The sequence below is a fragment of the Lampetra fluviatilis genome, chromosome 71 (genome assembly GCF_964198595.1).
Source record: "Lampetra fluviatilis chromosome 71, kcLamFluv1.1, whole genome shotgun sequence".
NCBI classification, from domain to species: Eukaryota; Metazoa; Chordata; class Hyperoartia; order Petromyzontiformes; family Petromyzontidae; genus Lampetra; species Lampetra fluviatilis.
In genome coordinates this window covers 2,170,390-2,183,211 of record NC_136345.1, presented here as the reverse complement: position 1 = coordinate 2,183,211, position 12,822 = coordinate 2,170,390, and the positions used below count along the sequence as shown (strand labels likewise).

The 12,822-nt window shown below is 46.3% G+C and overlaps 1 pseudogene; it reads right to left on the bottom strand.

Annotated features, from left to right (window-relative positions):
- Window positions 1–8,776: 8,776 nt before the first annotated feature.
- Window positions 8,777–12,347, bottom strand: LOC144952963 (uncharacterized; annotated as a pseudogene).
- Window positions 12,348–12,822: the final 475 nt, after the last annotated feature.

Below are 12,822 nucleotides of genomic sequence, written 5' to 3'. Positions count from 1 at the left end.
GGTAACTGAATATATTATGTTAATGAGAGGGGCCCATGTCAGGTGATGGTGCTTGGCTGCTGACCTCGTCCCAAATAAGCATTTTACTGGAACGGAAATCGGTAGACGTGACGTCACGCTCAAAATCCCGGTGGGGGGGTAAATACCTCCGTGACATGACGTCACTAGTGGGGGCCACCTCCCCCTCGCGCATCACGCCAAGTAAATGAGTGGTGACGTCAGAGAGCGAGATCAGGATTAGAGTTTAAGTTTATTTAGATTCCATTTCTATGGCTCCCTCTCTTGAACAGAGACCCTTGGGTGCGTGAGCTCAACAACAACGTGAACATTACTGTGTGCGTGAACATTGTGTGTGTACACTGTTTGTTGGCGCAGTCGGGGGCACAGGTGGTGCATTGGCCAGTCATTTAAGTCAGTCGACCCATGACACCTGGATCTGCCCCGTGCACATAGCCTGGCACAAGCGCCGTGGTGACGTCACCGCCACTTAGTGGCGAATGGCGGTTGTTACTGTGTGTGTATACACTGTGTGTGTACAGACTGTATACTGTGTGGGTAAACTGTGTGTACACTGTGTACATGGTGTGTGTGTAGACCTTGTGGGTACACTGCGTGTGTACAGTGTGTGGTCCGAATCAGTCGGGCGGCATTATCTTTTCATCGGCTACGCTATGCTGTGTGGAAGCTACCTGGTCTGTCGCTCCGCAAGAAGCTTCGGTTCTTCTCGGCCAGTTTTGCCCTCCCTTCTGTAGGCATGTGAAACGTGGACCCCTCTAAATGGAACATCTGCGCCAGTTAGAAACATTCAGGCTGTCATGCCTACACTCAGATTGAGGGAAGCCAAGTGGTAGCACATTCTCTATTTATTGCAGAGGTTCAAGGTTCAAATCCGACCGGCACGTCTGGCGACCGTCTGCTTAACAGTGGATGTAAAACATACTATCGTGTCATTCAAAACGCATAGGTCATTGCATGTTGGTGTCATGGTCAATATTTGGGCAATTCCAAACATTATCCAGAAATTACATAACGGAGATTACACATCAATCACCATCCCCTACTGACAGACTCATGCCCACATGCAGGCGACAGCAGGGTCACCTTATGACACAGAGGCAGCTGCCACTTTAAGCTGCTCTTCGAGTGTTTGTGATGAGATATGAAACTGAGTTGCTGAGGCAATTAAGCAAGCACCATATCAATGCAAATATAAATATAACAGTGGAATACTTGGAAGCTTATTGGCTCTTGCTCCTGATTATTCATCTACCCAACCCACAGGTAAACAAATACTCGCCGCTCTTACTCTGCAGGTTGAACCCAGGAATTCAGTGTTCAAATTCACGTTCTTTTCATTAAAGGCCTGTGACAAAGGTGCATCTATTGGAGCTTCATTGTCTCAAGCCTACCCATCTACCGGGTCTCCAATTGACTTTGTATTGTCTAAGAAGTCCACCCACACCTCCACTTCCACAAACTGCTGGGAGTTGCCTAGCTCTGCCTTGCAGTCAGAATTCTCCTCCTGCTTCACGTTGCCTCCATCGATGTGAAGGTACGATTTTGGAGTTGAATCTTCATCTTCACAGTTTACCGTCACTTTTTCTCTCTTCACCATCACTTTCTCACATTTCACCTTCACTTCTTCGCTCTTCATCATTTCTTCACATTTCACCTTCGCCTCTTCACATTTCACCTTGATACCTTTAAAAGTGTCCAAGCTGGGATTCACTTCTGGTTTCATGAGGGATGGGCTCATTGCAGCACTTTGACTTTAACAAGCCGATTTCAGACTCAATTTCTTGGGGATCTTCTGATGATTGTGTCCTCTCGTGTCTTTTAAGAATTGATGACTGTGCAAACGCCTTCCCACACAGAGTGCAACTGAAGGGTTTCTCTCCTGTGTGTGTTCTCTGGTGTGCTTGAAGATGTGGTGATTGTGCAAATGCCTTGTCACACACAGTGCACTTGAAGGGTTTCTCTCCTGTGTGTGTTCTCTGGTGTGCTTGAAGATTTGGTGATTGTGCAAATGCCTTGTAACACACTGCACTTGAAGGGTTTCTCTCCCGTGTGTGTTCTCTGGTGTAATTTAAGATGTTGTGAATTTGCAAACGCCTTCCCACACAGTGCAACTGAAGGGTTTTTCTCTTGTGTGTGTTCTCTGGTGTAATTTAAGATGTTGTGAATTTGCAAACGCCTTCCCACACAGAGTGCAACTGAAGGGTTTTTCTCTTGTGTGTGTTCTCTGGTGTCTATGAAGACTTGATGACCGTGCAAATGCCTTGTCACACACAGTGCACTTGAAGGGTTTCTCTCCCGTGTGTTCTCTGATGTAATACAAGAGAAGATGACTGTGAAAACGCCTTCGCGTACAGACTGCACTTGAAGGGGTTTTCTCCTGTGTGAGTTCTCTGGTGCTGTATCAGATGTCCAGTTTGAGCCGTGCTGTATGCACACTGGTTGCATTGTTGCCTTTTTCTACCGAGCTGCGCTGAGTGCCTTTGCTCCATCAAACCAATTCTGCAGAGGAAGTGTCAGAGGAAGCGTCAGCTGCAGACAGAAAAAAATTATATCCAGACCATCTACGTCAGTATCGAGGCACAAAATAATGCATATATACACAGTCACACATGACTTGCACGTCTATACTCATTCATATATTCATGATAGAGTGAAAAAGATTCCCAAATTCATCACATGGGCACACAATCAAAGGGCAAATGGTCAGCCTGGAAGCCCTAGTATCTTGAAAATGAATGTTAACCTAAAACTCCAAGCACACAATTTCAGTTGTCTGGCTACAAAAGGAATATTTATGAAAGCAAAATGCAGCTAACGTCATAAAGGGTGTTGAAAATAATACTATTTGTATTATGCAGAAATGCATAAATTAATGTTCAATCACAACTTAAAGGTGTGAAGCCAGGCTCAGATTTCCTTGAATGCTGGGATGAACAGATCTAATTTCAGCTGCATATGTGCTGTGTTAATTTCCTGTTTCCATTCTCGTAAAAAGTTCCAAAGGAAAACTAAAATAAACTATTGTTTTGATTTAACCTCTGTGTTCAATCGAGTTAATATACTTTACAGCAAATACAAACTTGACACTGTAACACACACTGGCATGGTAAAAAGGTGGTGTGTTCAGAACCATGCCTGGCCACCTTCATATGCTCCGTAATAATGCTTCCCCACAATAAGTGAAGTTTTCACCAATCAATCACGTTTGCTGTCGGCGATAATCAAACTTTAATTGTGATAACACGATGCAACACAAATTTTGTTCCTGGGTACTAAGTGTTATTTTTTTATTGCTTATGCCAAAATGTCTAGAAAATGGCTTATTCCCCACAAACATTGCTTTTGTGACCAGAATTATACAAGAACTAAAAAAACGAATTCACCTGTTTTCTCATTGAAAAGAGATACATTTCTAAATATCACTGTCCTGGTCACAAAAGCAAAGTTTGTGGGGAATAATATCCATTTTTTGTACTTTAGAGGCAAAAGCAATTAGGAAATAACACATACTACCCAGGAACAAATGCGCCACCGCTCCCCACAGATAAACTCTTACATACACATATTTCACATGAATGCCATGCAAGTGTGGATCGCTTGTCAGCAGGTCATGGGAATTATCCAGGTGTCAAGGGATGACTGAGATGATTAACAGATGCACCAGCTGTGCTTCCTGCTGTCTTGCTGCATTTCAGGCACCCAGCGTTCCACCCATTCATGTGAGTGTTGCTACTCCGACCGCATTGTTGTTGCGGAGCAAACACCTCCAACTGCCCTGCAGCATACGTCACGGGCCTCTTCCAGAGGCCGATCTTGACAGCAGGTCTGATCAATTCCACATCCTCCAATCTCTTCTCTAGCCAATGCCATGCCCGTTAAGCCCGTAACATCTGTACTAACAAAAGATTCTTGAGCATGTTGTCTGTTTATGCGGAATTAATGACCCAACCAATGCAGCCTCACCTGCCAAAGTCTCAGATTATATTCTGTACTGATATTTTAGGGCTCTGTAAGGTTTTAATACAATCTTGTTTGGTTCAATAGAGGGGATCATAGGCAGGCCAGCCTTAATTAAAAGCCAGAACAGACAGGAGTAATATATGTGGCCAAGAAGACTCGCAGCTTTATTCGTTCATTCATTTTAAAATCATCTTGTCTTGGTGAGGTTGGAGGTGGCGGCACATTCAGTAGGGCAGTCCAGACCTCCCTTTCCCTGGCGACAGACGAGCTCTTCCTGGGGAATTCCCAGGCGTTCCCAAAGCCAGCCAAGCGACGTATTCCCACCAGAATGTCCTGGGCCAGGCCCCTGGGACGTTCCCCAGTGGGACGTGCCTGGTAGAGTTCCAGGGACAGTCTATTGGGGGGACTCCTTACAGATATTATATATTGATATCACTCATAGAACGATGCCTGGTGGCTAGCAGACCCACGTAACCCATTTGGGCTCAACCTGGAATGGCTGCGTGTCACCGTCCTGTGCGCCCACCATCCACAGGACGAAGGGTGAGAGGCAGGTGCGATGCCAATATGACAGGGAGAGGGAATGATCTCAGACAGACTAGACCTTGGCGATGGACACTCACAGCTATGTATGGAGCAAAAGTCCAGGCAGCTTTCACACAGTGTTACACAGTCTAATGAAAGAATGCTGCTAGACAAATTTAAAGTGAGACTTTGGCTGCCAAACCAGAGCTGGTCGTGAACACATTAACCAGGTATGGGAGCTCCTCCATTACTTGTAGAACTGCCTGATTACTCATGGAGAGTTGAGCAGGTACAGTGTTGTATGACATGAAATTCCCAGGCAGGTGATTTATTTTGGTGGAACATACGCAAGGCCACCTTTCATGATGGAATTATCCAGGCACAGAACGAGATTATCTAACCCGATCTCATTAAGTAGCCATTTCCAGATCATCAGCAGATATAACATGGTTGACCAGGGAACGATCCCTTAACTATAACCAGGCATCGATGCGCGTATCATTTTAACTGTAACGAATGCAATTATTTATATGGCTATTGTGAGCTTCTCAAACAACATAATTAATGAAGATGCTATGTAATGTAATGCATGGGGGCAGAGTGAATTTATGTCACAAGCCAAATTGAACAGCAAATGGCTCCAACTCCTGGTCACGCAGCTTTAGACGGGCTTGCCCAAAATCATAAAAATCGTCAATGAATGTGAGCAGAGGCAGAGACATAAAAAACAGAGAACAACCCAAAGCCCCAAGCCTCGATATGGTACGATAGACCTTAATTACATAAAAAAGCAGAGACATTACTCTTAATGTTTGATTACTGAGACCTGAGCTAAGCCGGGTAACTTAGTTATTGCTGGATAAATACTATACTTCCGACGAAGTTTGTGAGTGGGAAGCGGTAGTGCAACGGTTAGCGTGCTGCGCTATGAACCCAGGGAGCCGATTTCTATTCCCACAGAGCCAAGCCACAACATTTGGCTGTCGTCTGATGAAGCTGGTTAGAATTAGTGTCAAAACGTTGTACTCAGATTGTAAATGTTGTGGCTTGGCTCTCCAACACACCGATATGCTGTACTAGTACACTACACTATACACCACTATACACTACACTATACACTACACATTACTACATACTACACTGCACACTAGTGCTGTACTAGTGATGCATTGGCCATGTTCTGTTTACGTGACAAACCTCTTACTAAATGGCTGTCGGGTGGTGGCGGGGTTAACGACATCGATTCACGCGATCAATCCCAAACAAACCTGTATTATGGCTGTATATTTGGAGTTTGCGTGTCCCTCTCTCTCCGTGGTCGCTTAGATTCTCCTCCGAATCCTGCGGTTTTCCCTGCACATTTAGAGTCAACATCACCACGCGTTTAGAGTATTTGACCGATAAACATTTCCACACGTTGATAAGCCCCCATGTGTTGTGGGCAGGTCGCTTCTGAAAAAGAGCGGTGTAGCTCAAGTGGGCTATGCCTGGTAAAATAAAAAAAACGTAAAAATATTTAAAAGAAAAAAAGTTTCAAAGTAGTGAGCCAGGTGAAGACAAATTAAACTTAAGCAGAGAATTAAAGCAAATGCAATCAGGCGAGGGCAGGAGGCAAGGCCCCGCGTTGTAATGTTCCAACCTGGACATCGATTCCATACTCGCTGCTACTCAATTGATATCCCTACGAGGGAGAAGGAGCGAGGCTCTACCTGGGTTCACAACAACAACCACAACAACAATCACCACAACAACAACGACCACCACGATGTAAACTTCTCACCTCGGATCTCAGTGAGCGTGCGCGGAGCAGCAGCTACCTGGTAACTCGTGACGTCATGCGGCAGCAGGGGTTGACATGACGTCATTTGCGGGGTTCACAATTCTCTCCCCCAAGGAGCAGCAGGGTAACTGAAAACATTACGTTAATGAGAAGGACCCATGTCAGGTGATGGTGCTTGGCTGCTGACCCCGTCCCAAATAAGCATTTTACTGGAACGGAAAGTCGGCAGACGTGACGTCACGCTCAAAATCACGTTGGAGGGGGTAAATACCTCGGTGACATGACGTCACTAGTGGGGACACCTCCCCCTCCCGCATCACGCCAAGTTAATGAGTGGTGACGTCAGAGAGCGAGATCAGGATTAGAGTTTAAGTTTATACTGGTAGGAACGAAGTGGACCAGACCACCAATAGATTAATGTGTCCGTCCGTCCGTCTGTCCGACAAGATGGCCGCCCGCTCCCCCTGCGATCTGTGAACTAAACAAGATGGCCGTCGCTTCCAGCGCCTCACGGCGAAACTTTAAACTTCGCTTCAAATTTACTTTACTGAAACGCAGCACGTTTTTTTAACACAGAGACAAGATACATTTATATTAACACAGACACGAGATACATTTAATCGCCTTATTTGCGAGGCCTACTGCAGAAAAGGCATCGCGAGGCCTACTGCAGGGAAGGCTTCGCGAGGCCTACTGCAGAGAATGCTTCGCGAGGCCTACTGCGGAAGGCTTCACGAGGCCTAGTGCGGCAGGCTTCGTGAGGCCTAGTGCGGCAGGCTTCGCGAGGCCTACTGCAGAAAAGGCATCGCGAGGCCTACTGCAGAGAAGGCTTCGCGAGGCCTACTGCAGAGAAGGCTTCGCGAGGCCTAGTGCAGAAGGCTTCGCTAGGTCTACTGCAGAGAAGGCTTTACGAGGCCTACTGCAGAAAAGGCATCGCGAGGCCTACTGCAGAGAAGGCTTCGCGAGGCCTACTGCAGGGAAGGCTTCGCGAGGCCTACTGCAGGGAAGGCTTCGCGAGGCCTACTGCAGAGAAGGCTTCGCGAGGCCTAGTGCAGAGAAGGCTTCACGAGGCCTAGTGCAGAAGGCTTCGCAAGGCCTAGTGTGGCAGGCTTCGCGAGGCCTACTGCAGAGAAGGCATCGCGAGGCCTACTGCAGAGAAGGCTTCGCGAGGCCTACTGCAGAGGCTTCGCGAGGCCTAGTGCAGGAGGCTTCGCGAGGCCTAGTGCGGCAGGCTTCGCGAGGCCTAGTGCGGGAGGCTTCGCGAGGCCTGGTGCAGAAGGTGGTGGTGGGGGGTGGTGGTGGGGTTGGGTGGTGGTGGGGGGTGGTGGGGGGGTGGTGAGGGCTGGTGGGAGGGGTGGTGTTGAGGGTGGTGTTGGGGGGGGGGGGGCTGTCAACTGCGCGCGAAAATCGCTGCATTTTTTCGTCACGGCGTCGTCGATTTGATGGCGTCGCTGAGATAAAAGCGCCTCCTTGCTGAAGTCGGTCGCCGAGAAGTCTGCAAACGACCACTTCGCCCCCAAGTAGTTGAAGACGGGGGACAGTCGACACAGCGGCGTCCACACGACTCCTCGGCCACCCACGATCACCACGATCACCACACGCCGCCCTCACCACTTAAGCAGGGCGCGTTGCTAAGGGGCGGGGTAGAGGGCGGGGACTTGGAGCCTCTGGCGTGCATCGCTCCTCCCGGTTACTAATTATTATTCCTACCAGCCCACCCCGCAGGGTCCTGTTTTAGATTCCATTTCTATGGCTCCCTCTCTTGAACAGAGACCCCTTGGGTGAGTGAGCTCAACAACAACGTGAACATTACTGTGTGCGTGAACATTGTGTGTACACTTTGTTGGCGCAGTCGGGGGCACAGGTGGTGCATTGGCCAGTCATCTGTCAGTCGACCCATGACACCTGGATCTGCCCCATGCACATAGCCTGGCAAAAGCGCCGTGGTGACGTCACCGCCACTTAGTGGCGAATGGCGGTTGTTGTTACTGTGTGTATACACTGTGCGTGTACAGACTGTATACTGTGGGTAAACTGTGTGTACGCTGTGTACATGGTGTGTGTAGACCTTGTGGGAACACTGCGTGTGTACAGTGTGTGGGTGGTCCGAATCAGTCGGGCGGCGTTATCTTTTCATCGGCTGCGCTATGCTGTGTGGAAGCTACCTGGTCTGTCGCTCCGCATGAAGCTTCGGTTCTACTCGGCCAGTTTTGCCCTCCCTTCTGTAGGCATGTGAAACGTGGACCCCTCTAAATGGAACATCTGCGCCAGTTAGAAACATTCAGGCTGTCATGCCTACACTCAGATTGAGGGAAGCCATGTGGTAGCACATTCTCTATTTATTGCAGAGGTTCAAGTTTCCAATCTGGCTACTCCAGTAACATTAAACAAAATATGCACCATCTGCTTAACAGTGGATGTAAAACATACGATTGTGTCATTCAAAACGCATAGGTCATTGCATGTTGGTGTAATGGTCAATATTTGGGCAATTTCAAACATGGTCCAGAAATTACATAATGAAGATTACACATCAATCATCACCCCCTACTGACAGACTCATGCCCACATGCAGGTGACAGCAGTGTCACCTTATGACAGAGGCAGCTGCCACTTGAAGGTGCTCTTCGAACGTTTGTGATGAGATATGAAACTGAGTTGCTGAGGCAATTAAGCAAGCACCATATCAATGCAAATATAAATATAACAGTGGAATACTTGGAAGCTTATTGGCTCTTGTTCCTGATTATTCATCTACCCAACCCACAGGTCAACAAATACTCGCCGCTCTTACTCTGCAGGTTGAACCCAGGAATTCAGTGTTCAAATTCATGTTCTTTTCATTAAAGGCCTGTGACAAAGGTGCATCTATTGGAGCTTCATTGTCTCAAGCCTACCCATCTACCAGGTCTCCATTTGACTTTGTATTGTCTAAGAAGTCCACCCACACCTCCACTTCCACAAACTGCTGGGAGTTGCCAAGCTCTGCCTCGCAGTCAGAATTCTCCTCCTGCTTCACGTTGCCTCCATCGATGTGAAGGTACGATTTTGGAGTTGAATCTTCATCTTCACAGTTTACCTTCACTTTATCGCTTTTCACCATCACTTTCTCACATTTCACCTTCACTTCTTCGCTCTTCATCATTTCTTCACATTTCACCTTCGCCTCTTCACATTTCACCTTGATACCTTTAAAAGTGTCCAAGCTGGGATTCACTTCTGGTTTCATGAGGGATGGGCTCATTGCAGCACTTTGACTTTCACAAGCCGATTTCAGACTCAATTTCTTGGGGATCTTCTGATGATTGTGTGTCCTCTCGTGTCTTTTAAGAATTGATGACCGTGCAAACGCCTTCCCACACAGAGTGCAACTGAAGGGTTTCTCTCCCGTGTGTGTTCTCTGGTGTCTATGAAGACCTGAAGACTGTGAAAATGCCTTGTCACACACAGTGCACTTGAAGGGTTTCTCTCCCGTGTGTGTTCTCTGGTGTAATTTAAGATGTTGTGAATGTGCAAACGCCTTCCCACACACAGTGCACTTGAAGGTTTTCTCTCCCGTGTGTGTTCTCTGGTGTAATTTAAGATGTTGTGAATGTGCAAACGCCTTCCCACACACAGTGCACTTGAAGGGTTTCTCTCCTGTGTGAGTTCTCTGATTAAATCCAAGAGCAGATGAATGTGAAAACGCCTTCCCGCACAGACTGCACTTGAAGGGTTTTTCTCCTGTGTGTGTTCTCCGGTGTTGTTTAAGAGTAGATTAATCTGAAAATGCCTTCCCACACACACTGCACTTGAAGGGTTTATCTCCCGTGTGTGTTCTCCGGTGGTTCCTTAGAACTGATGGATATGAAAATGCCTTCTCACACAGAGTGCAACTGAAGGGTTTCTTTCCCGTGTGTGTTCTCTGGTGTCTATGAAGACCTGATGACTGTGCAAATGCCTTGTCACACACAGTGCACTTGAAGGGTTTCTCTCCAGTGTGTGTTCTCTGGTGTAATTTAAGATATGGTGATTGTGCAAACGCCTTCCCACACAGAGTGCAACTGAAGGGTTTCTCTCCCGTGTGTGTTCTCTGGTGTATTTTAAGATGTTGTGAATGTGCAAACGCCTTCCCACACAAAGTGCAACTGAAGGGTTTCTCTCTCGTGTGAGTTCTCTGATGTAATACAAGAACAGATGACTGTGAAAACGCCTTCCCGCACAGACTGCACTTGAAGGGTTTTTCTCCTGTGTGTGTTATCCGGTGTTTTTTAAGAGCAGATTTATCTGAAAATGCCTTCCCACACACAGTGCACTTGAAGGGTTTCTCTCCTGTGTGTTCTCTGGTGTATTTTAAGATGTTGTGAACGTGCAAACGCCTTCCCACACAGAGTGCAACTGAAGGGTTTCTCTCCCGTGTGTGTTCTCTGATGTAATACAAGAACAGATGACCGTGAAAACGCCTTCGCGCACAGACTGCACTTGAAGGGTTTTTCTCCTGTGTGTGTTCTCTGGTGGTTCCTTAAAACTGATGGATATGAAAATGCCTTGTCACACACAGTGCACTTGAAGGGTTTCTCTCCTGTGTGAGTTAAATGTCCAACACGATCCGTGCTGTATGCACGCTGGTCGCGTTGTTGCCTTTTTGTACCGAGCTGCGCTGAGTGCCTTTGCTCCATCAAACCAATTCTGCAGAGGAAGCGTCAGCTGCAGAGAGAAAAAAGAGAATATCCACACCATCTACGTCAGTATTGAGGCACAAAGGAATGCATATATACAGTCACACATGACTTTCATGTCTATACTCATTCATATATTCATGATAATATGAAAAAGATTCCCAAATTCATCACACGGGCATACAATTAGAGGGCAAATGGTCAACCTGGAAGCCCTAGTATCTTCAAAATGAATGTTAACCTAAAACTCCAAGCACACAATTTCAGTTGTCTGGCTACAAAAGGAATATTTATGAAAGAAAAATGCAGCTAACATAGCAAAGGGTGTTGAAAATAATACTATTTTTATTATGCAGAAATGCATAAATTAATATTCAATCGCTAACTTAGAGGCATGAAGCCAGGCTCAGATTTCCTTGAATGCTGGGATGAACAGATCTAACTTCAGCTGCATATGTGCAGTGTTAATTTCCTGTTTCCATTCTCCTAAAAATTCAGAAGAAAAAAAGTATATACTATTGTTTTGATTTAACCTCCATGTTCAATCGAGTTAATATACTTTACTGCAAATACAAACTTGACACTGTAACACACACTGGCATGGAAAAAAGGTGGTGGTGTGTTCAGAACCATGCCTGGCCACCTTCATATGCTCAGTATTAATGCTTCCCCACAATAAGTTAAGTTTTCACGAATCAATCACGTTTGTTGTCGGAGATAATCAAACTTTAATTGTGATAACACTATGTAACACAATTTTTGTTCCTGGGTACTAAGTGTTATTTTTTTATTGCTTATGCCTAAGAGTCTAGAAATTGGCTATTATTCCCCACAAATTTTGCTTTTGTGACCAGAATTGTACGTGAATGAAAATAACAAATTCACCTGTTTTTTCATTGAAAAGAGGTAAATTTCTAAATATCACTGTCCTGGTCACAAAAGCAAAGTTTGTGGGGAATAGCCATTTTTTGTACTTAAGAGGCAAAAGCAATTAGGAAATAACACATACTACCCAGGAACAAGACATTTTTTTTGCTACACAGTGGAAAAACTGCACCACCGCTCCCCACATTGATAAATTCTTACATACACATATATTTCACATGAATGCCATGTAAGTGTGGATCACTTGTCAGCATGTCATGGGAATGATCCAGGTGTCAAGGGATGACTGACTGAGATGATTAACAGATGCACTAGCTGTGCTTCCTGCTGTCTTGCTGCATTTGAGGCACCCAGCGTTCCACCCATTCATGTGATCGTTGCTACTCCAACCTCATTGTTGTTGCAGAGCAAATACCTCCAACTCCCCTGCAGCATACGTCACGGGCCTCTTCGAGAGGCCGATCTTGACAGCAGGTCTGATCAACTCCACATCCTCCAATCTCTTCTCTAGCCAATGCCATGCCCGTTTAGCCCGTAACATCTGGACTAACAGAAGATGATTGTGCATGCTGCCTGTTTATGCGGAATTCATGACCCAACCAATACAGCCTCGCCTGCCAAAGTCTCAGATTATATTCTGTACTGATATTTTAGGGCTCTGTAAGGTTATAATACAATCTTGTTTGGTTCAATAGAGGGGATCATAGGGAGGCCAGCCTTAATAAAAAGCCAGAACATACAGTCCTTAAAATAAGTTAATATTTTGCATCCACAGAGAAAGGAGTAATATCTGTGGCCAAGAAGACTCGCAGCTTTATTCGTTCATTCATTTTTAAATCCTCTTGTCTTGGTGAGGTTGGAGGTGGCGGCACATTCAGTAGGGCAGTCCAGACCTCCCTTTCCCTGGCGACAGACGAGCTCTTCCTGGAGAATTCCCAGGCGTTCCCAAAGCCAGCCAAGCGACGTATTCCCACCAGAATGTTCTGGGCCAGGCCC